At 55.0% G+C, this 23,742-nt stretch overlaps 1 long non-coding RNA gene across 1 annotated transcript in view; it reads left to right on the plus strand.

Moving 5' to 3' along the window:
• The window catches only part of LOC147360578 (uncharacterized), a 31,239-nt gene extending 11,013 nt beyond the window's left edge, over positions 1–20,226 (plus strand). The window contains exon 2 of the long non-coding RNA XR_015139264.1: positions 17,162–20,226. This is a non-coding gene — a long non-coding RNA (uncharacterized LOC147360578). The remainder of the gene's footprint in view (positions 1–17,161) is intronic.
• The last annotated feature ends 3,516 nt before the right edge of the window (positions 20,227–23,742 follow it).

A 23,742-nucleotide genomic window follows, 5' to 3' on the forward strand; every position in this document is an offset into this window, starting at 1 on the left:
GATTTGGTCCCCTTCAACCAGCTGTAGCTGCGCATTGATGGCACCTCGGCCCTGCGGGAGGACACACGGCCACATGGAGGCCACTCAGGCCAGCTCGGCCAGGGGACCCAGATGCCCCTCCTCGAGGTGGGTTCCTCGGGGACACCCTGCCCTGGCGAGCAACGAGGCAGCAGAACTTGGCTGCCCCACCCCCACTGCCCTTTCCAATTTACTGTGAAAATAAATGTCTGCTTTCACACCGTAGCATCACCGAGCACGTGTGTCCAGGAGCCGGTGCCACGTGGGGTCTGGCACCCACATCATGCCCACTCAGCCTTGCTCTGCTTTCCCCTTCAGAGCAGCCTTGGTCCAGGAGGTCATCGAGGGCTGCATGGTTTCCTTAGGGGTGCTGAGGGTGGTGATTGGGGGCAGGCCCACTGAGTCCCTGCTCCCACATGTCCTGGGCCACCCTGGGTCCTGGGATAGCTGGCTGCTTGATCAGTTGGCTCCTGACAGAGCCCATCCCAGAAACCTCCCCCACACTGAGGAGCCCCACTCCCGGTGTCTTGTCTCCTTCCTGCTGAAGCAGCTATCAGTTTGGTGTGGAGTCCTGCACCCACTGAGGACTCAGGTACCCGCCCCTCAACCTCAGGAAGGGAAAACTCTGGGCTTGCAGCCTGCCAACCCCGCCTCCCCCACAAAGCTGGCTGTTGCCCCAGAAGCTGATCTGCTAGCTTTCAGTGGATTGGATCCACTTCATGTCTGTCTCCCATGGGGGTCAGAGCTGCCAGAGCCCAGGAAAGGAGCACCCACCCTCGGGAGGGGGGCTTCTGTGAAGATGCTGAGCCCAGACCAGGGGCCAGTTTGCTGGCTGGGCTCCCGTTCCGTGTGCCTGGCCAGGATGGTCCTCCAGGTGAGGGTGGAGGTGCCTCCAGAGCCCTGCCCAGAAGTTGGGGATGGGTGGACCCAGCACCTCACCTTCCGGGTTCTGGGAGAACCTGTGATCCAGGAGCTTTGGAGGCCCTTGAAGAAGGAAAGTGACACATCGGAGCCTGGACGCAGCATCACCGCTGCCCCCTACAAAGGCTTAGCTGAGATGATGAGAGGACTTCTCTTTCATCCTGAATCTCGAGTTTATAGAGGGGACACTGCCCCCCCCCACCTCCTGACTCTGTTTCTCTCACATAGTATCCCTCGGCTCCAGTGGATCGACTTCTGTGTTGAGTAGACGTTTGGGTCTCAGTAGCTGAGGGCCTATAACTTTTGGACAGAAGCCTGGTCCTCACTTTTGTCCTGGACATTTCTTTCTTACAAGATAGCCCTGAAATGCCCTTCACATTACAGTAAAGAAAAGGAAATTCTTGTTTGAAAGAGATTCGTCTTTCTCTCTCTCCTTGATGACATGGATGTGTCCTAGTAACTGACCCTAGATGGTGGAGGATGAGAGGGATGATGGTAGGAAAGGTGGCTGATCTTTCCTATGAGGACGGGTGGGGTCGGGGGGCTTTGCTGAGGGTCCACCAACTGGAAAGCCCCTCCCTGTCTTTTTAACAGCCTCTGCAGAAGGAACCTGCTTCCAGGTTTGCGTGACAGAGGTGGGGGCTCAACCTGCTTTGTCATCTCCCTCTACTTGCCAGTTCTGGGGAAGCCCTCTCACTACCAGACTTTCAAATAAACACGACAGTCGGGCCAAGTGTCAGCAGAGTCCCTGTGTGTGACTTCCTGTCACGTCTCTGGTCTGGTCACACCCAAGGGAGAAAGGAGAGGGGCAGAGTGGGTGGGAGGAACAGAGAACCAACAGACACCCTGGCGGCTACTCGTGAGCCAGGCCTGGGTCACTTGACTGCTTGGGGGTGGTAGGAGGCTCCCCACCAGAATCGCCCAGGCTCTTCAGAGAAAAACCAGGGAGGTGTTAGCACCATGGGAGAAGGACACGGGCAGATGGAGCCAGGCTCCCTGCGCCTGGAGCTACCCTCACTGTGCTGAGGGCTGTGGGTGCGGGAGGGCTGGCTGATGGCCGCTGATCACTTCCACAGCTCAGCGGTCTAGGTGCAGTGGTGGGGGGCTCAGCCTTCTATGTATAGTGGTGGGGGGCTGTCAAGTTCTTTTCTGGGCTTTGACTTTATTTCTAAAAATAAGTAAAAGTAGAAATGTTACAATGCAGACGTCAACAACAAGAAGCACATGTTTTGTAGGCTTAATATAACTGAAACCCGGATGGGTATCATCCGGGCCGTTGAAGGGCTGGTTTCAGTAGATGCTTAGTGTTTTCCAGGACTGTTGTGTCCACAGTGAGAGGCTCACAGGAGGACATAGACTGGTCCCCAGGGCATGTGCCTCTGAGGGTGGTCAAACATCAGGAGACAACAGGCCCTTTCCAGGAGGTGGGTGGGAGTGTGGGGCCCTGACAGGCACCCAGGGTGGGAGGGAGGTTCCCAGCTTGTGGGTGAAGTCTGTCTACTGGGAGATGGCCAGGTCATGTGCTCCCAGTCAAGATCGGAGTGAAAAGCAAATGACACCCAACAGACCCCAGGTGAAGCTGAACCGTAGTTCTCAGCTCTCCTGCCAGAAACGGCTTTCTCAGGGGAGCAGGGCTAGAGCCTATGGAGGCCTTTTTTTGGCATCTTCTAGCACCAACCAGGGACACAGTCACTGACGGGACTACTTGCCCTGCTGCTGCTGCTGCTGCTAAGTCGCTTCAGTCGTGTCCGACTCTGTGTGACTCCATAGACGGCAGCCCACCAGGCTCCCCCGTCCCTGGGATTCTCCAGGCAAGAACACTAGAGAGGGTTGCCATTTCCTTCTCCAATGCATGAAAGTGAAAGTGAAGTCCCTCAGTCATGTCCGACTCTTAGCGACCCCATGGACTGCAGCCTACCAGGCTCCTCCATCCATGGGATTTTCCAGACAAGAGTACTGGAGTGGGGTGCCATAGTCACAGCTTTAAATGTAAGCCCATCATCGCTCCAGAGACGCCAATGATGATGTGTATGAATCTGCTCATCCCTCGCTTTGGCTAAGTGCCCCAGTCCTGCATAAAAATATCAGATCAATAGCCACACATTCACTCTTCTCGAATGAACCAAATGCAGCTTCCATGACCTGCTTCTCCCTGGGTGGGCCTTCTGCTTCTCCTGTCCTGCCCTCCTGTGGGTGTTGGGGCCTGACCCAGGCAGTGTCAGCTGCAGTAACTCCCTGGGACAGCCCCTGCCCAACCCCTCTGGTGTCTCTCCGGAGGGCCTCAGGGGCTGGGCTGAAGAGGAGGGGTTCTGTGTACCCCAGAACTTGGAAAATCCTGGAGAGCAGCTTTGGGGGCACTGAACTTTCTGCAGTCCTCTGGGGTTGTCCCTGTCTTTGAAGGTTTTATAGTGGTTCCATTTCCAAGGTAACTCTTTCCACCTGGCGTATCCCCTTCTGGCCCCCTTCCTCCTGAGCTTGGCAGAGGGGCTTTGGGGGTGGGCAGGAGGCCACATTCTTCCAGCTGGTTTGCTCATCAGGGGAAGAGGAGCAAGGCTGGGGGGGTCACAGCTCTGCTTGAAGACCCACTGAGGATGGGGTGGACACTTCAGTCCATCAGGGAGGGGAGAGGGGCTCTGGCCAGCACGGAGGGGAAGGGGGCCCGGTGGGGACCCCAGGTCCAGCCCAGACCTTCCTGTGCCCCCACATTCCCAGATATACCAGAGACACAAAGGTGAGCTGAGGTCGTTGGCAGAGGTGGCAGGGCCGGTGGGTGACTGGCTTCTGCTGAGAAAAACCAGGGCCAGGAACACCCGATCATTATCTTGAAACTGAAGGACTTTGGGTCCCTGCTCAGGTTTGTCAGAGATGCTTCTCTGTTAGCAGGTCTGCTCGGGCAGCGGAGCTCAGCATTGCCTCAGAGATTTAATTCCTGGAGCCAAGAATGAGGGAAGTTGCTGCAAGGAGCAGGTTTCCCCCATCCTCCTAACTCCATCATGACTCAGACAGATTGGAGTCTGAGAGTCAGAGTGAGCTTGTATGGGTGGGGCTGCCACCCCCTGCCCACCTTGCCCACTCTGGCAGTTGCAAGTAGGACCCCTGTCCATGTGGCCATTGTCTCCTCAGACAAGAGAAGCTGGGAGGGAAGCCGGGGGTCAGCAGAGCAGGGGCAGGGGCCAAGACCACCGGGAGGCGAGGAGAGGCCTCTTACGTGAACCTAAAGGCAGAGTCAGCCACTTCACTGGAGGACGGCCTGTGAGCCCACCAGCCATTCTCAGGGAAGGCCGTGTGCTGCCCTGCAGCTGCCAGGCCCACGTGCAGAGGCCTCCACGAAGTCCTGTTCTGGGACCTTATGGGAGATCCCCAAGCCTACTCTCATCTAAGCTGGGGCTGCCCTGCTTTCCTCTTCATGGCGAGGGTGAGGAACCAAAGATGGCATGCCTGGGATTCACAGCCCACCAGGGAAACACCACCATCGGCATCCTTGCCCTGATGTGTGGTGTCTGGGGGCAGAGAGAGCTGGGGAAACCCTGGGATCCAGGACATGCTTCCAGGAATATCCAGAGTCTCTCACTCCGGGAAGGTGCCCTAGTCTCCCTGTGAGCCTCCCTCCTGTTCTCCTTCTATGTCAGCAGAGTACCCCTACTAAGACCCTTCCCCAACCCTCATCCATCCCTGTGGTCCCTCCCCCATCCACAGCACTGAACTTCTGGCCACTCTCAATGAAGGACATGTCAGCTCTGGATTTGGCACAATTTTCAGTCATTCCTATTTTAATAATAACAACAAAAATAGCACCTGCACATCATGTGCATTGTCACCCCCAAACGGAAGGTCCTCCTGACCGACCAGAAGTTCCCTACTTGGGAAGAGGCTATTGGGGGATTGGACAGAGCACAGAGGAAGGCTGGGGGACAGAAAGTTCCAGGACTGGCCAGTGGTTCATGGAGGGACCTTGGGTAGTAATTTGCCTTCTTCACGTGAGGAAAACCTGCCCAAGCAGGCCAGTGGATCAGGCATGGGGATTTGGGCATAGTGCTTCCTTAAACAGTAGAGAAACCAGTGGAGAGCATTTTCAGAACTTGCCTGTGGACAGCTCCCTGCCAAGCTCACCGCCTGCCCCAAGGCGAGCCCTAGGCTGGTGGGCAGGAGACATGTGGGGATGCCCATGGGTGCATCCTGGGGAGCTGGGCTTGCAGGCGCCCAGCCCCACCCCGTGCCCTCCCCTCTGTGTGTCTCTGAGCCCCAGGTACTGATGCCAAAGGAAGAACCCTTGAGCTGGAAGACGAGAGCCATTAATCTGAGTCTCAGCAACTTAATTAAAATGCTTGCTCGCTAATGGTTCCAGGCGCAACTCAGAATGAGGGTGTTAACACAGAGACTCACTATATTTGGGGACTCCCTAGCCTGAAAACAGGCCTGCCAAGCTTCTACTATACCCTCAACGGACCTAGTGCCAACACACGAATTATTCATGAGGCACTGTATTAATTGTATTGATCTATCAATAATTAATAACGACATGCTAATAACCACTTCTGTGGCTAGTCTATGCTGCTTACTCAAGCCCTCCCCACGATGTCCACCCTGGGATGAGGACCATACAGCTTCGGGGGACCAGAGCCTAGCCAAAGGGCAGCGGAGAGCAGTGGGCACATTGCCTGACTATACCCCACCCTGCCAGAGGGAAGTGCAGAAAAAGTGGCACCAAATGGCATGGTGACATGGGTCCCTCCCCAGGTGTGTCCAGGAGGGAGGCCAAGGGCATCGTCAGGTGTGTCCCTCAGCTGACCAGTTGCTTGTGTGTATGTGCTAAGTCGCCTCATTCATGTCTGACTCTTTTGTGACCCCATGGAGTATAGCCCACCAGGCTCCTCTGTCCATGGGATTCTCCATGCAAGAATACTGGAGTGGGTTGCCATGCCCTCCTCCAGGGGATCTTCCCCACCGAGGGATGGAACCTGCATCTCTTAGGTCTCCTGCAGTGGCAGGTGGGGGTCTTTACCGGTTGGTCAGTTATTCCCAACTGTTGGCTGGAGCTCTGTGCTGCCGGGGTAGGCCCATGGGGGTCAAGTGTGTGGGCTCCGGGCCAGCCTGGCTCCAGTCTCAGCTGTTCTCCTCATGTCAGCAGGCCCGGGTGGGTCTCTTCACCCCTGAAGCTCCACTTGGCCTTGAGGAGGGACCTCCTGCTGGGGGAGGCTTGTTTTAAAAATAAAATAAAAACAAGTCAGTGCTCTGCCCCTTGTCCCTTTTGCAGGGCCGGGAGGGAATGATGTTTGGCAGCTGATGTTTGGCGAACCCCACGGAGGCTGGTGCCAGGAGCCCTCCTGCCTCTGGGTTCCCAGTCCCTCTTCATGGGGGCACTTTCACCCAGATCACTGTTATTAGCCCTATTTTAAAGATTGGAAAGGACATTCTGGCAAGTTAAGGGCCTCATCCAAGGTCACAGCCCATGGAACACCTGAACTGGGCTTCAAATACAGGCAGAAGTTTCCAGAACCACAGAGCAAAGCCGCTAGGTGCCCCTCCTCCCATCCAACAGTTGGAGAGGTGGCACCCTGAGCCTTGTAGACAGGCCCCTTCCCCAGCACAGTCCTGCAGCCCCTCCCCTGCTTTCTCTCTGCTGCTTTTTTCACTTTCTTTCTCTCTGTCTCTCTCCCCCATGTAATAATGATGGTTCCAGGATGATTATCTGGAGGGCCCCCGAGCATAGCAAGCCTGTCCCTTATAGGGGCCTGTGGGGTCTCCCAGATACACTGGGACCCTCGGCTGCTCCACACCTACCCACACGGGCTCTTGTCCTCGGCTTTTTGAGGGCTGGCTCCTTGGGGTGCGTGACTCGGAACGGAGCTGTCACAGTGAATAAAGGTGTGGATCTTGCTTTTGTGCCCTTTTGGCAACTTACCCCGGAAGAGGCCTCTCCTGAGCAGAGCAGACCCTCGGCATCGCGGGGAGATCCCAGTGGGGCCCACTTCCCAGTGCTCTCTGTGGGAGGGGTGGTCATCAAGGACAGGGGATGATGGGAGGACGTAGGATGGGGCTTCTAGTGAACTGTGAGTTCCTCTTGGAGGCTAGCTCTCATCCCTGCCAGAAAGTGGGGTTTGCCTCCAGCAGGGGGCCAGGGAAGGCTCCCAGGCAGTGTCTGTCCCCCCAGGGCTGGCTGTGCTACCGTAGGGCTTCCCTGAGCCTCAAGTCATGCTGACAACTTGGGGACACAGGCCTGGCTGGCAAGGTCCCTCTTGGACAGCATCTCCCCACATGGGTCAGCAACCAAGCAGGGAATGGGGATTGAGCAGATGGGGTTTGCGGTTGGCAGGGGGCATTGGGGTCTTTAGTGCCCATGGGTTCAGGAGCAGGAGGCCTTCTAGGAGAAGCAAAGGTGCAGAGACGGTGTGACCTGGCTGGGGGCAGCACCCCAGCAGCCTGGCACGGGGCCTGCTGGGTGATCGCAGCCAAGTGACCACATGTCCCAACGTCAGTGTCCTGGGCCAGCCGTGCACCCTCATGACCACCCAAGGGTCAAAGGGAAGACTTTGCTCAGCTCCTGGTGGGGAGAGTCAGGCGAACAGGCAAGAAAGCCTGGCCCCTAGTGGACCCTGGACCCAGAGGCCTGTGGGTGCCTCTCGAGGGCAGCCACCCTTCCCAGGCCTGCCCTCCTTTTCTGTGTGTTCCTGCCTGATCTTGGCCTTGAGGGAGGAGCTCCAGGTTGGGGAGGCCCTGCAGGCTTGCACAGCAATGGGAACCTGGTGAACGAATCTGGAGTCTTGGTGCAGCCACACCAAGGCCCCAGTAGCAGCCGCATAGATTGTGGGGGTCTTCGAGCACCAAACCCCACATCAGGGAACCTGCGGTCCCTAGAGGCTGTATGGTCCTGTTGCGAGAGGGGTTTGCTTTAAAGCGAGTTTGATCAAGAAGTTGTTCCTAAGGCTTTGGAGAAACTGCTCTGCGGACAACTTGGGGGAGAGGCAAGGGGCTGGGGCGAGAGGGGCAACTGGCATTTTTCTCACCGTCTGGGTGTTAAACCAGCGGCAATGGCTGCTTTCACTCAAAAACGAGCATTGGAAAGCTTCGGAACACAACATTCAGAGAGCAGGGCGGTGAGGACCCCAGGTCCTAAGAAACCAGGTTTGAGCAGCTGCCCTCCTCCCCATGCACAGTACCCTTCTTTGCAAAGCCCCCAACAGGGCAGAGGACTCCCAGTTTGACTCACCCCCTCCCCACTGCCCCCTCCTCTGGGAGGACTTCACGAGGGCCTGTAGGTCTCTCACTTCACTTCTATTTGCTCCTCCCGTCAAGCTGTTTAGAAAGAAAGCACTTAGCACTCCCCGCACCCCCACCCTGTCCCTGAGTCTGCAGCCCAGCCTAACTGTTACATGTGAGTTTCCGTGACTGAGACCCATAGACTCAGGCTGCTCGGAATATATTCGTCCAGGAACCTGGGTATGTGTGTGCTAGGTGACAGCAGACAACCCCTTGCTGCCGAGAGGGGCTTGTCACTGCCTCTCTGGTCTGAGGGGGAAATGGACAAACAGCAAAACCAGTCAACTGTGCCCTCCCCCGACCAGTGGGGCCACTGCCAGGCTGGACGCCCGCGCTAGCATCTCCCGCTGAAGTCCCCCACTCCGTGTGCACACTGATGGGGATGCCTTGAGGGGAGATGTCAATCTTTGTTCAGCTGCTTGGACAGGTACCACCCACATCACAATTTTCCTTGAAGTTGTCTGATTTAAGCACCTGAACTGGTGTTTGACCAAAGAATTGGGCACCAAGGCCCAGCCGATGAAGCTGTGAAGTCACCTCCTCCCTCCCCAGTGTGATGGGGGTCTTCCCAACCCCACTGCCAGAAGGCGGGGAGGCCTGGTATTTCTGGGATTAAGTCACATCTTCCACCCGCTCTCCCAAAGGAGGCCTGTGATGCAGTGGCAAGAGTCTCGGAAGGATTCATGGCTTCTGGCTCCAGGGAGCCTACAGGCCTGTGAGCTCTGTGCTCATCTTCATCCTAACCCACTCAGGAAACACCTGAGAAGATTCTGTGCTGTGCTCAACAGAGACCAGTAGAGGCAGGGCGCATGGGGTGGGAGGGGTCAAGGCAGTCACTCCTTACCTGCTTTGGGTGAGTTATCAGGGAGGACTTCCTGGGGGAAGAGATGTGAATCATGAGACCCACATGATGGGTAGGAGTTCTGAGCAGGTGACTTCTCCCAAGTTGTCCCCAGGCCTGCTGGCCACCTGGGCCTTGAGTGCCCTCTGGGAATAGGGATAGGTGTGCACCCGTGTTCTGAGTACCAGCAACATGCTTCTGCAGGTCGCAGCCACACCAACTCCAGGGCTTGCAGTCACGGTGAATTCACCCCACATGCCCCGCCCTCACCTGGACACACATGGCTGAGCTGAACACATAACATGTGAGCAGAACCCCCCTCAGACCCAACCTGCAATGCAAGGTCCACCTGCCCTACAGTCAGGTGTGACACTGCTGTACAAACACAGACCATGTGCCCAAAACACACAGGCCACTCACACACATCCCCTGTAGGTGACAGGTCACCACACAGACAAGGCAGCTGGCTCTCCCATCAGAGTCGGCTGTGGGCATGTCTAGGAGCAGTGCACGTGGCCAGAAGACATCCAGAATATTCCTAGCCCAAGGTGGCAGCAGATGGCCCTGCCCAGAGCCATGTGTCCTTCCTGCTAGCCACACTCCTCAGCCCAGATCAGCCGGACTTTTCCACAGCTGAATGGGTTGGAGCCTAGGGACTGAGGGCCTGTGTGACCCGGGCAAGTTGCTGCATCTGGGCCTCAGTTTCATCTGTAAAGCATGATGATGACTGAGAAGCAATGCATTGGGGCACACTGCGGAGGGAAAGCGCTTAGACCCAGACCCACAGGGAGAGGCGCCCAAGGCTGGAAGCACTTCAGGGATCCCGCCCTGGGGCTGCCACCCAAGCAAGACTGGACACCCCCCAGGGCTCACCCTGCAGCCGACACTTCCTGGGCTGCCTGGGTGCTGCCTTGAGGCTACAGGAGCACAAGTGGATGACGCATCACTGCCGCTCCAGGATTCCACAGATGTGTGAACTATGTGTTCCTGAGGGCGAGTGTGGAAACCTAATTTGGTGGCTTCATGCTGCTTATACTCGCTAAAGAAAGCCGCTCCAAGAGAGTATCTGATGAGTGCCTCCCTGAGTGGAAAGCTGCCTGGAAGCACTGGTTCCGGGATGGGGGTGGACAAGTGTCAGTAGAGAGGAGGGTTTCCTGAGTGAGTTCACCTGGGAGCACATGGCACCAATGTCAAATGGCCCCTCCTGCCAGCCTGCAGCCCATCTCTGGGACACCATGAGCTGAGGCTCTGACCACACAGCTAATGTAGCGACTATGGGACCGACGGTCCTTGGGACCCATTGTAGGAAGAGCAGCTTCCAGTAAACTTCATCCCAGGACTGGGAGACTGGCGGGCAGAAGTGGGACCCCCTCTCAAGGAACACTTGGTGGACACACTGCCCAGAGCCAGCCCCTGGTTAGGCTGCCACAGTGGGGAACACTGGCATCTTTGTCTGGGTCCCTGAAGCAGGCACTGGACAGAGGTTTGGAGTAGGTACATAGTCTGTATGGAGGTGATGCAAGCAAAGCCTCAAGGAGCTGGGAGGAGAGAGCAGGAGGAGGAGAGGCCATGAGGGAAAGCTGATGAGGGGTGACTGCCTTGAGCCTTGGGGCTCAGTTCTACCGAGGACCCTGATGTTGCCCCAAGTGAAGGACCTGAGTGTGGGACACTGGGTGTCTACCACCAGCCTCTTGGGGATGGGGCCTCTCTCCTGGAGGCTCTCCACCTGCCCCGCGCACTGTTCACTCAGGCCACAGATGTTCTCTGTGGGTGGCAGAAGCCAAAGCTGTCCAAGGTGGCCCCGGGACCATCCACAGCCCCCCACCTCCCTTTGTGAGCTTGCTTTCAGCACCAAGGAGAGCAGCCGCCAGGCCATGCTGGCCCCACACCAAGGTCTGTGTTCTCTGGGACAGTGACGCCTGGGTTGGCAGCAGGCTGAGGTCAGGTTTGTACACCACACAAAGGCAGAATTTTACATGGTTTTCTGCTGGGGCAGAAAGTGCTGCAATTGTCAAGAGTGATGGCTTCTCAGGCAGCAGTTTGTGCGAGACAAGGTTTCCTTTTTCATCTGGGACATGAATAACCAACTTCCTACCATTCTGCCTGGCCTTTTACTATTAATATTATATAAGTTTCAGGTACACGGTGCTAGGGCTCAACATCAGTATACACTACACAGTGGTCACCCCCACAAGGCCAGCTGCAACCCACCCCTAAAGCCCTCCCTGCTGGTAATCTGCTCCCTGTATCTATCAGTTTGCTTTTGTTTCAATTTGCATTTTTAGATTCCACATGTGAGTGAAATCATATGGCATTTGTCTTTCTCTGTCTGACGTATTTCACTTAGTGTAATACCTTCAGGGTCCATCTGTGTTGTCACAAATGGCAGGGTTTCATTCTTTTTATGGCTGAGTAATATTCCTTTGTGCGTGTACCATATCTTCTTTATCCATTCATCCATTAATAGACCCTTACATTGCTTCCATGTCTTGGGCATTCCCTATCCATCCATTTATCCATCTATCCATCTGCACATCTCCTTGCCTACCGGATTAGACAGGGCTGACACAGGCCTGCAGGTGCATGGGGCCCTTATCTCAGCAGAGCTGGTGTGAAAGTCTTACAGGGACCCAGATATTGGGGGGTGATTCTGGTCAAACCAGCAGGAAATGGCAGTGCTAAGCCCTGAAACCAAATCTGGGGTGCTCAGGCTGACCAGTCCCTGGGCACACAGGCCCTAAACTCCAAATCCTGCATGGCCAGGGCCTTTGCACATGTGTGCATGTGTGCAAGTATGCACGCATGTGCACAGAGGTCAGAGCACAATGGAAGTTGTGTTGAATACAAAGTGTTGCACACATGACACGTGTGAACATGTCATACACACATTCATGCGTGTGTGTACACACAAGCACAACCCAAAGCACACCCACAGCCGCCACCCTTCCTCTGCCCCTGGGAAGAACTTTCAGAGACAACAGGTGAAAATGCGCAGTCCCAGCCCTGGGAGACTTGGAGCCCATTTTTGTCCCAAGTCCTTGCCTGGTTGATGGTGAAGAGTGGGGCTCAGTGACTGGTTGGAGCCTGTGTTTGCAGTGCTGGGCCTGGCATGGTGAATGTGCCAGGCAGGCAGCCGAGCAAGGGCTCGGGCCAGTGCGGGGCCAGGTCACAGAGATGGGCTGCAGGAAAGGGAGGGGCGGGCCAGGCTGTGCCAGCCACGGGGGAGGCGCCTCCGCTGCAGGTCCATTAACAGCATGGATGGAGGCTCCGGGCTGGAGCCAGAGATGACTTAAGAGAACACCAGAGGGATGGGATGTGGTCCAGGAGAACACAGCCTCGTGCCAGGTGAATAATTCAGCAGGCTGGCTGAGACAGGAGGCGGGCAAGGCTGCTCCAAGCAGCCAGTGAAGGGCAGGCAGGACGAGGGTTGGCAGTGGGTTCCGGGTCATCCCCACACCCGTGGAGAGAACAGTGGGGAAGCAGAGGTATGGAGGGCTCCCCACCCTGTCCCCAATTTGTGCCTGAGCTGATGCTTGGCCTCACCAGGGAGAGGCTTGCAGGAGGGCACTGCCTAGCCACACGGGGCTCGGGACTCCTGCTGGACCTCCCACTGAAGAGCAGGAATCCAGGGTCAACACAAGGTCAGGGCAAAGGTCTGGAATGTGGGTGTCAATTTGGGGTCATCGATATCTGGGTGACCTTGAAGCCTTGGAACTGGCTGAGGTCACTGGGAGTGTGGACAGCGGGGAGAGGAAGCCTGAGTCCTGCAGCCCCAGGAAGGGAAGGAAAGAGGGGAGGCTGGGATGGGGAGTGTGAGAGAGAAGTTGGGGGATACAGTGTGTGCAGTAAGTGCTCAATAAACACAAAGTCCTTGGTGGCTCAGACAGTAAAGAATCTACCTGCAATGCAGGAGACCTGGTTTCGATACCTGGGTTGGGAAGATCCCCTGGAGAAGAAAATGGCTACCCACTCCAGTATTCTTGCCTGGAGAATTCCAAGCACAGAGGAGCCTGGTGGGCTACAGTCCATGGGTTTGCAAAGAGTCGGACATGACTGAGCAACTAACACTTACACTGTTTTCAGTAAGTTATTGGCTTAAAGCTCCCTGGTCAAGAGACTGTGGGACTCACCTGCCCAAGTCCAGATGGACAGATAGCAAGCTGGTCCCCAGGGTCAGTGTGGTGCTGTCACTTCGGCCATGTGCCCACGTTGCTGTGGTTCCCCTCCTCCGCTTCCTTGTGTGAGGCTCGGGTCACACAAGCTTCTAGGAGTGTGGGGGCTAGCTATGCCAGGACCCAAGCAAGCCATTACCCACCTCCTGCATCCTCTTCCATCAAGGGTGAGGAAGGGTCTTCCATGGACATCCACCCGGAGCCATATTTGCCATGACCAGAGGGCAGATGTTGCAGGCCCATTGTTCAGGAAAAAGTACTGAGGCCCCCACAGGTGGAGTCCCAGCACACAGTAGGACAAAACCCTGCCCTGATGGCTCCCAGTGCCCAAATCTGATGGAGATGAGCCCCTGAAGTCACCTCCGTGCAACAAGGACAATGAGCCTCCAACCACCAATAGGGGAAACATGTCAGGACAAGTGGCTGGTCTGGGACATAGATCAGCTGCATCTAGCTGGGGACACCGTTCTCCATGAGCCCCCTGTGGCCTCGGGAAGGAAGGATTGGCTGTGGGGGGTGCTTTGCTCATGTCAACATGCCCACAGTTGCTGGGGGCTCTGGCTATGTCAGCCTTGGTGCTGGTCAGGCCTGGTTATTGGAGGGTGTGCTGGGCCTCGCCTGGACAGCCTCAAGGGAGGCCAGGCCTGATGAACATCAAGGCTACTTTAGCCAGCTCAGACTGCTGCAGCAAAATACCACATACTAGGTAGTTTACACTACAGAAATTCACTTTCTCAGGGGTCTGGAGGCTGGGAGTCCAAGATCAGGGCCAGCACAGTTTGGTTCTTGGCTCCCTCTCTGGCTGGTGGACAGCTCCCTTCCTGCTGGGTCCTCACAGGGCCTGCTTTTGGTGTGCATGCAGACAGAGTACTCACCTTATGGACCACTAATCCTGCCACGAGGGCCAAATCCTCATGACCTAATGTAACCGTAACTGCCTCCCACAGCCCTGGCTTCAAACACCATCACATTGGAGGCAAGGCTTTAACACATGCATTTGGGGGAATTTTAGGAGGATGTACACTCAGTCCAGGACATGCAGAAATCCTCAACAGATACTGAGAAATCAAATGAAGCAAGAGTAATAAATACGTCATAAGTAAGTGAATGTCAGCTGAGACTGAAACTCCAATATCTGGGCTGCCTGATGCGAAGAGCTGACTCATTGGAAAAGACCCTGATGCTGGGAAATTGGAGGGTAGGAGGAGAAGGGGGTGACTGAGGATGAGATGGTTGGATGGCATCACTGACTCAATGGACATGAGCTTGAGCAAACTCCAGGATATAATGAGGGACAGGAAAGCCTGGAGTGCTGCTGTCCATGGGGTCTCAAAGAATCGGACACAACCTAGCAACTGAACAATCGCAACAACAAAATGGACTTAGCCCTGCAGTGTGTGGCTGGCTCGGTGCTCAGTACAACTCAGGGAGCAGTGAGGACCAGGCCTGAGCTGCCCTGTGCCTGGTGGGGGAGGCAGAGTGCGGCCAGAAGCTGGGTCAAGCCAGCTTGATGCAACATATTCCTTTTCTGCATCAAAGTCCGACCAACATCTTCATCACCAGCACCAGCTGCCCACCCTCCCCCCTCCACCATGGGGAAAGGAGGGCGGGGCTGGACTCAGTCTGAGCTGGGGACCACCAGGCCACACATGGAGTTAGGAGCAGAGGGCTGGAGCCCATTCTGGCCCCTACCTCCCATTCTCTGGGCCACTCTGGCTGCTTGGGACGGCAGAGACCTAGTCAGACCCAAATTTCCCGCCCCACACACCAGCTCCAGGGGGTGAATAATTGGTGGCAGAGCCGATGAGCTCAGAGCTGGTGGCGGGGGCGATCTGGCCGAACAGCAGTGACTCAGCGGGAAGAAGGAAATGGGAAGCAGGCGTATCACACACACACCCAGCCCCGCGGTCACGGGCAAGAAGGGGGACGTGAGACATGTGGGCCATGACAGCTTAATGACCTTTGGTTAAAGCAGCCCCTGAACAAGTTAGTTCAGGGACGCTCTGTGCTGAGACCACTCCATCAGCTGGGCTGGGAGGGGTGAAGACAGGCAGGGGTCTCAGCCCTGCTGGGGTCTGAGGACAAGGCCTCTACACCCCCTCCCACTGTGCTCGCTCCCCTCGAGCTGTGGAGCCGTGCCTGTGGCAGCAGCAGCATGGCCAGGTGGGAGGGGCAGAGGCCAAGTAGGAGGGGCCCTGAGTGGGAAGGTGGGGCCACTCGGGCCAGCCCTCAGCCCCAGCCCTCCAGCAACTCCCATCAAGCCCCCATCTGGGACCCCTTTTGGGGCGTGGTGCCATCTGCCCCTGCCCCTCCTGTGAGAGCTGGCTTCTCAGAGACGGCCAGCCATTCTCTGCCAAAGCTGCCCACACCAGGGATGTGGGAGGAGGGTGCCCTGCAGCCCACCCGTCCTCCAGGGGCCAATTGAGGGATGGCTCACAGCAGTGTCAGGATCAAGCCCCAGGCTGGGGACCCAGCATCGGTGGCCGCTGTCCAGGTGAACAGGCCGCCGTTGGAGACTGGCCATTGGGAATCACATGGCCTGTATTTGTCAAAATGCTTCTCTGAATCACTCTGTGGCCTGATGCACAGTTGGACTGGGCAGCCTGGAACATTTAAATTTTTCACCCTTGGGAACTGCAGGGGAAGTCCCCTCCGAAAGTTCTCCCTCACACCTGTTTGAGCAGCTTTATAACATTCAAATTGCCGCTCATGCCTGTTGGGCACAATTTCATTAACAAGGAATAGAGTGCTTGTGGGTGACACCCTCCTCTTCCTGTGAGGACCAAGCTGCTTGACTTTTGCCCAGGTAGGCGGCAGTATCTGAGATTCCAAAAGGAGAGAAAGATGCTGCTGGTTGGAGAGACAGATAGGTGGGGGGCGGGGGGTGGTTTCTGATGAAGAAAAACCCCTTGCTGGAGAACAAAGGGTAAAAATAGCAGCTCAGCTAAATGGACCACACTCCCAGCCAATGATGCCAGCACTTCCTGCCCGCTGCTCTCCGAGGACCCACGCACTGACCCTGCGCCGGGAAGCGCTGGGCTGGGGGCCAACGGAGCACTCTCGGAGCTGAGAGAGGCCCAGATTTAACTGGTGTTATTCATTAGCTGTTTTACTCAACTGGCTGGCCAGGCCCCAACACAGCCCTGGCTGCCTCCAGGGTTGCAGAGATGTGGGACTATGGGCAAACATCCCCCAGGGCCGGGCAGTGTGCACCTCACAACCCCCCAACAGCATCCTTCTCCTTACACTTTGGTGACATGTCCCAGAGACTCGTACTCCTGAAGCTCACCATCCCTCCGCAGGCCCCATCCAAGGAACCTGGCTGTCAGCTCCCACTTTCTGACAATTTAGAACCCAGACAGATGGATGACAGGCAGATAAAGAATATTTGTTACAGCTTCAAATGTCAAAAATCCCCGTGCGTTAATTGCGGACCCAGGTGTGTCCCCCACTGTGGGTGATGGAGGCTTTGGTCTGGGGAACCTCTCAATTACACACCTGTCACGAGCAGATTCTCTGAGCTGTGGGCCAGCTGGAACCCCAGCTCATTCCAGCTCGATGGCCACACACGGAGGAGTGTGAGGGCCACTGTGTGTCCACCAAGGGCAGGCTAATTTTAGGTTATGTGATTTCCTCTTTAAATAGCATCCGAGGTGACTAGCAATGTGCATGCATGCTCAGTTGCTTCAGTCACTCTGACTCTCGGCGACCCCATGGACTGTAGCACACCAGGCTCCTCTGTCCATGGGATTCTCCAGGCAAGAATGCTTGAGTGGGTAGCCATGCCCTCCTCCAGGGGACCTTCCCAACCCAAGGATCAAACCCACATCTCCAACCCACATCTCCTATGGCTCCTGCATTGCAGATGGGTTCTTTACCCACTGAGCCACCTGGGAAACCCGCCCTTCTCCATATTAGGAGCATAAGCCATTTTAAAAATCTCCTCCTCCAGGTATGTCCAGTGGAGCCACAAGCCCGTGCCAAATGAAGGAAGAAATACGGGTGAGGGCAGCTGGAGGGGCCGGAGGGCTGAGCGGCTTCCAGCCCAGAGGCCTCAGCTTTCCCCCCGAGGGGTCATCCAAGGACCAGGAGTTTTAGGAGTGGAGCGCCCGCCCTCCGCATCCCCTGTCTGGCCAGGCGGCAACATTACAGTCATCGGCTGCAAGGATGCTAAACATAAAACGCTTGCTTTCCGGGAAAACTGCTGACGCGCGGGGCTCTCTGGCAGAGAGAGAGCTTGAGGGAGCCGGGCCTCCCGGATCTGCTTGACACGTGATGGCTTAGACCGTGATCAATTTTCAATCCCTGGAATGAAAATAGTCTTGATTTATGAAATTCCACAAGTTGATTCTTCCCTATGTCACCCGGCATTAGAAACAATGGCGTTCTCCCAGGCAGGCCTGTCGGGCACAAGGGTGACCTCAGACAGGTCCATCTGAGACCCACCCAGCACCAACTGTGCCCCGTGCCTCGCACCTCCAGACATAGCAGAAGCAACTCAAGTGTTCACATCTCCCAAGGAGCCCAACCATACCCACACAGGCTGTATCTGCAGGACCCTGTTCCTATGTTTCCATGGCTTTCACAGGCTCCCCTCTCTGAGACCTTGTTTGCACTTGCTGGGGTCAGCAGTGGTTCTGAAACTGACCCTGACCTCAGGGGTCACCACCCAGAAGATGAAAGATGATGAATTAACGGAAGACAACCCTTTCCAAGTCCACCCACCAGGAAAACTTTGTATTCATGGGGGTTGATGAAGATCTATCAACTTCAGCCCATTTAAAAACCATATAATTATATTCTGTCTGCAATTTCTGGTCACTAATGCAAGACCCTCAGCTAATTATGTAAGTAAAGTACTTGAAGCATCGTTTAGAAGCCTTGAGTCACCACATACCCCAGTCTGCCAGACAGATAAAGTAGTGGGCACACAGATGAATCATTTTATTATTCTGGGATGATGAAACAAGCACCACTGAGGAAAAGACTGATGTATTTGACCTTGTGAAAATTTAAAATGCCTGTATGGTTAGAGATACCATAAACCAAAATTAAAAGCAAATGGCAAACCAAGAATAAGTGTTTCAATCCATGTTACAGATGGACAGTCAACAGTGTTCTGAAAATGTAGCTGAAGTATTGGAGCACTGGCACATCCACAGAAAATGGGCAGAAGACTTGAACAGGCATTTCACCAACTACACCGAGAAACTCACGTCAAATGCCTGACTTTGCCCGAATCAAAGATACACAGTGAAAGAGCCAATGACATTCAATTCATCTTCTGCCAAACTGGCAAATGATGATTTACATTGTCAAGCCAATTCTGGCCAAAGGACAGAGAAAAGGCATTCTTATGCTCTGCCAGACTAGTTCCAAATAGGAAAAGGAGTACGTCAAGGCTGTATATTGTCACCCTGCTTATTTAACTTACATGCAGAGTACACCATGGGAAATGCTGGGCTGGGAGAAGAACAAGCTGGAATCAAGATTGCTGGGAGAAATATCAATAACCTCAGATATGCAGATGACACCACCCTTATGGCAGAAAGTGAAGAGGAACTCAAAAGCCTCTTGATGAAAGCGAAAGTGGAGAGTGAAAAAGTTGGCTTAAAGCTCCACATTCAGAAAACGAAGATCATGGCATCCGGTCCCATCACTTCATGGGAGATAGATGGGGAAACAGTGGAAACAGTGTCAGACTTTATTTTTGGGGGCTCCAAAATCACTGCAGGTGGTGACTGCAGCCATGAAATTAAAAGACGCTTACTCCTTGGAAGGAAAGTTATGACCAACCTAGACAGCATATTAAAAAGCAGAGACATTACTTTGCCAACAAAGGTCTGTCTAGTCAAGGCTATGGTTTTTCCAGTGGTCATGTATGGATGTGAGAGTTGGACTGTGAAGAAAACTGAGCACCAAAGAATTGATGGTTTTGAACTGTGGTGTTGGAGAGTCCCTTGAACTGCAAGGAGATCCAACCAGTCTATTCTAAAGGAGGTCAGCCCTTGGTGTTCATTGGAAGGACTGATGCTAAAGCTGAAACTCCAGTACTTTGGCCACCTCATGTGAAGAGTTGACTCATTGAAAAAGACCCTGATGCTGGGAGGGATTGGGGGCAGGAGGAGAAGGGGATGACAGAGGATGAGATGGCTGGATGGCATCACCGACTCGATAGACATGAGTTTGGGTAAACTCCAGGAGTTGGTGATGGACAGGGAGGCCTGGTGTGCTGTAATTCATGGGGTCGCTAAGAGTTGGACATGACTGAGTGACTGAACTGAACTGAACTGAACTGATGCTCTGCCAGGAGGAGTAGAAATGGGTGTGTCGTTTTTGAAAAGTGCAAAGACAGACCAAAATCCCAGTAAAATTCATGGAAATATGTCCGTAGGAAATAAGTTTCTGCCAGAAGATTTTCATGCAAGGATAGTCATCCTACATAATCCCCAAAGCTGGAAACAGTCCGTGTAAGTTAGGTAAATTATGGTGGAACAGGAGGTAGCCACCAAGAAAGCTGTAGAAGAATATTTACGGGCATGGAATGGTATCCATTGTACACTGTGAAGTGGAGTGAAGGGGCTGAGAAATCTGGGTGGCAACATGTGCGCACTGTCTTATAGGAAAGGAATGAGTAAATAAATAGATGGTCAAGGGCACCTTGACCCTGGTCACTGCTCTCAGGTGACCAAGCAACTGTCGGGAACTTTCTCACCACCAACCAGGAGAAATGACAAGACGATGGGTTTCCTAGCTCCACTGCTGACTAATCAGCTTTCCGTTCCCATCGATTTTGTTCTATAAATCACTTCCAATTGAATTATCTGGAATCATAATGCAAAGAGGCACGTACTTGAACGAGACCGGCAAACACAGACGAGGAAGACGGGCCCCTCCTCTCAACCGATTCAGTGAGTCGATTACTGTAATAACAGAAGAGGAAGCGGCAGGGCGGCCGGGGCAGGCCCACTGTCATAATATTTTCCTTGCAATTAAAACAGAATTTTTAAAAGGTAACGTGAGTGGTGGAGAGGAAAAATCAGTGCCTGCCTTTCAGAGGTGAATAAAGGCGGACCGTGGGAAACAGGACCTGCATTCCAGCTCTCCGCTCACCAGCAGTGGCAGCCGGGCAAGCTGCTTAACCTCAAGGCTTTATCTTGACCTGTAACATCGGGGTGGGGGGGATGAGCCTGTCTGCCCTGCAGAGAGGTTGTCACAGGGTTAGACTCCTCTTCGAAAGTATCTGGTAAGTGTGTGTGGCTATTGTCAGGTGTGTTAAGGTACGTCAGGTATTTAAGCATGACACAACTCCTTTCCACTGGAATTTTGCTTGGCTAAACTTACAGAAATCCAGTTAAGGCTCACGCATACCCTGAACCCATCAGCTCTGCACAGACTGCCCAGGCAGTACCATTCACGACAGCCCCAAGCTGGAGACAGCCCAGTGTCTATGTGCCATTTTAAAAAGATATTTTTATTTATATATTTGGCTGCTCTGGATCCTAGTTGCGGCATGCAGGACCTTAGCTGTGGCATGTGGGATCTAGTCCCCGACCAGCGATCAAACCTGGGTGGCGTGCCCTGGGACCTCTGAGTCCCGGTCACTGGATCACCAGGGAAGTCACTCTAAGTGCTGTTTATTGGATAAACTGTTGCATGTTCGTACAATGGCACACAACACAACAACACAAAGAAAGAGGCTACCACTGAATGAGACAACCAGGATGAGTCTTGCAAATATAATCTACATGAAAGAAGCCAGCCACACACACTGAATGACTCCACTGAAGTAAAAGACAGGAAGCTAGAAAAGAGGACACAGCCTCTCAAGAAAGTGAGCCTAGAATTGTTGTCTGACCCAGCATCTCTGCCTCTGGGTATTTACCGGAAGGAATAAAGGTAGGATCTTGAGGAGATGTTCACAGAGTTCTTCATAACAGCATCACCAAAAGGCAGAAACAACCCAGGGCCAGTGGCACCCTCTGCTTTCTGTTTAGGGGGACGTCGAGCCCAGGCCTGGAGGAGCCGAGGCCTTGATGATTTGAGGCAAGGCTCAGATCGGCTCACTCGGCAGCTGAGTCCAGAGGACATGGTCAAGGACACCCCCTCCCAAGATGATCCGAGGGGACACCTGAGGCCTCAGGTGCCCGGATACACAGGGATGGGAGAAGCAAGCCTGCTGGGGGATCCTGTAACTTCCTTTTCTGCTGTAACGAAGACGGGGACTACCAGGCATGGAAGAACCACACCTGCCTGGACACACAGCCAAGAGCGAGAATCTGGCTCAGAGGCAGTGCTCCTAAAGTCACCAGCAAGGTCACCTTCCTCCATGAAGCTGATTCACTCCCCTCCCTCCTGGGAAAGCTGAGTCCCTCACGCACCCAAGGTTCTCACTCAGCAGGACCGGCAGCCGGCCAGACGTCCCTCCCCTCCTGCCTGCAGACACTGGCAAAGATACCCGCTGTCCTGTGGCTGCTGGAGTTGGGGTAGCTGGGCAGACCCAGGGCCCGGGGGCCCAGGGCTGCTGATGTGCTCTGAGCTCAGAGCATGGAGGAGCCAGTTCCTGTCCCTCCTGTCTACCTGTTCCTTCCGCGTGGAGCCCTTCCTCCAAGGGCAGGTTTCTTGCACAGCCGCAGCTTTTTAGGGGCCCAAAAGGGCAGGAGAGGGTGGTGACCGGGCACCTCTGCCAGCCTGCCTGTGTTCCTGGTGGCTCCAAGGTCCCGAAGCAGCCGGCTGACTTATCACCTTCTGGGCGTCATCACCTTCTCAGACATGCATCCCAGGGAGGCGCTGCCCAAGGGTTCTATCAAAACACAGAGGAAGAACAAGTAGGAAACACAGGTGAGGGGTGGAGACCATGGCGGCATCCAGCTCTGTGTGACCGGTAAGCAGCCACCCTCCGTGCCCACAGGGTTTTCACTGCACCTGCTGCCCAAGGGAGGTGCCAGGAGAGTGGGTGTCAGACCGCCCTGCTTCACATCTGTCTTCTAGTGCTGTTGCTCACCCACAACGGCTGGAGAAGGCTGCCACCACCTCCCAGCTTTCACAAGGCGGGAGGGCCTCAGGGGACACGGGACAGCGTCGCTGGGACAAAGCCACAGCCAGCTCGGCAGACCCAGGGCTGGAGGACCCATGTCCCATCAGGGACCCCTCACTGTGGCCCAGCTCTAGAGGGTTCCACAGCCCCACCCTGCTCACCACTGGGCTCCCTGCTTCTCATCTCAGGCTGGCTGTGCTGGCTTTCTCAGTTCTGGCCCTGACCAGAACACCATGAACACAGAACTCTGGGTGTGCAGGTTCCCTACTGGTGCCCAGTGGATCAGGCTGCCATGTACCTCCCCCGACACACACATTCACCACCAGGGCCACCAGACTCCTACCCCTACCTGGGTCAATCTCACCACCAGCCCCACAGCCACCCAGGAGCCCAAGAGTTTGGTGGGCCAGGCTCAGGTCGACTCCCCACTGGCCCTGCTGTGGGCCTCCAGCCCACTGTCCCCTGGCCTGCCTGGAGAACTCATGGCCCCTCAAAGACTGGAGAGCTTCCCAAAGAAAGAGTCACTACCTGTCAGATGTCTCCACTGCAGCTGCTGATGGCAGGTATCCACCACGTGACATCCACTTCCTGAGCATGGGGTGGGGTGGAGGCTGAATGAGTCTGGGACACGGTACCCCAGGAGGTGACTTTGATGGAAGGGTGAGGAGGCCACTGCCCGTGAGCAGTTAGTAACCAGCAAAGCAGAGCTCTCTCTGGAAATGCCCATTGCTGGAAACACCCCAGGAGAAGTCTGCTGCCTTGCAGGGGGATCATTTGTCACCCAGATTGGCCCTCCTGCCTAAGCCCTCCAGGACCCGCCTCCTCTGACAGGTGGTGAGTGGGGTCCAGGACACCCCCCAGGCCCCAAGAGCCTCTGCATGGTCCAGCCAACGGCAAGAGGGAGAGGAAGCTCCTGGTTGGAACACCCTTCTGGGAGCCCAGGGCAGGGCCTTGTTTCTGGGTGGAGACCAGCCTCTCCCCTGGGCCCTAGCTGGTAAGCTGAGCCCCCTCTGCAAAGGAGGGGTCAGTGGGACATCCACTATGCCCACTGTGCTGGGGACTGAGGCCCAGACTGACCCCTCTGTGGCAGAGACCATGGGCTTCACACCACTGTGTAGTCAGCACTGTGTCCAGCACCACACCCACCTCATGTAGATGCACACACAAACACAGAGACACAGACACACACATAGATGTAGACACACACACACACAGAGACACACAAACATAGACATACACATAGACATAGACACACACACACAGACATACACAGATGTACAGACAACCGTAAACACACACAGACACATATAGATACACACACAGAGACACAGACACGTAGATACAGACACACACACAGTTACACATAGACACACACACAGAGACACGCATAGACACTCAGAGACGCATATAGATACACACACAGACACACACACACACATAAATACACACACAGATACACACACAGACACACAGAGACACACACACAGAGACACAGA

Source organism: Bos grunniens, chromosome 13 (genome assembly GCF_055505025.1).
Source record: "Bos grunniens cultivar Pamir isolate PY7600 chromosome 13, Bosgru_T2T1.0, whole genome shotgun sequence".
Classification (NCBI taxonomy): Eukaryota; Metazoa; Chordata; class Mammalia; order Artiodactyla; family Bovidae; genus Bos; species Bos grunniens.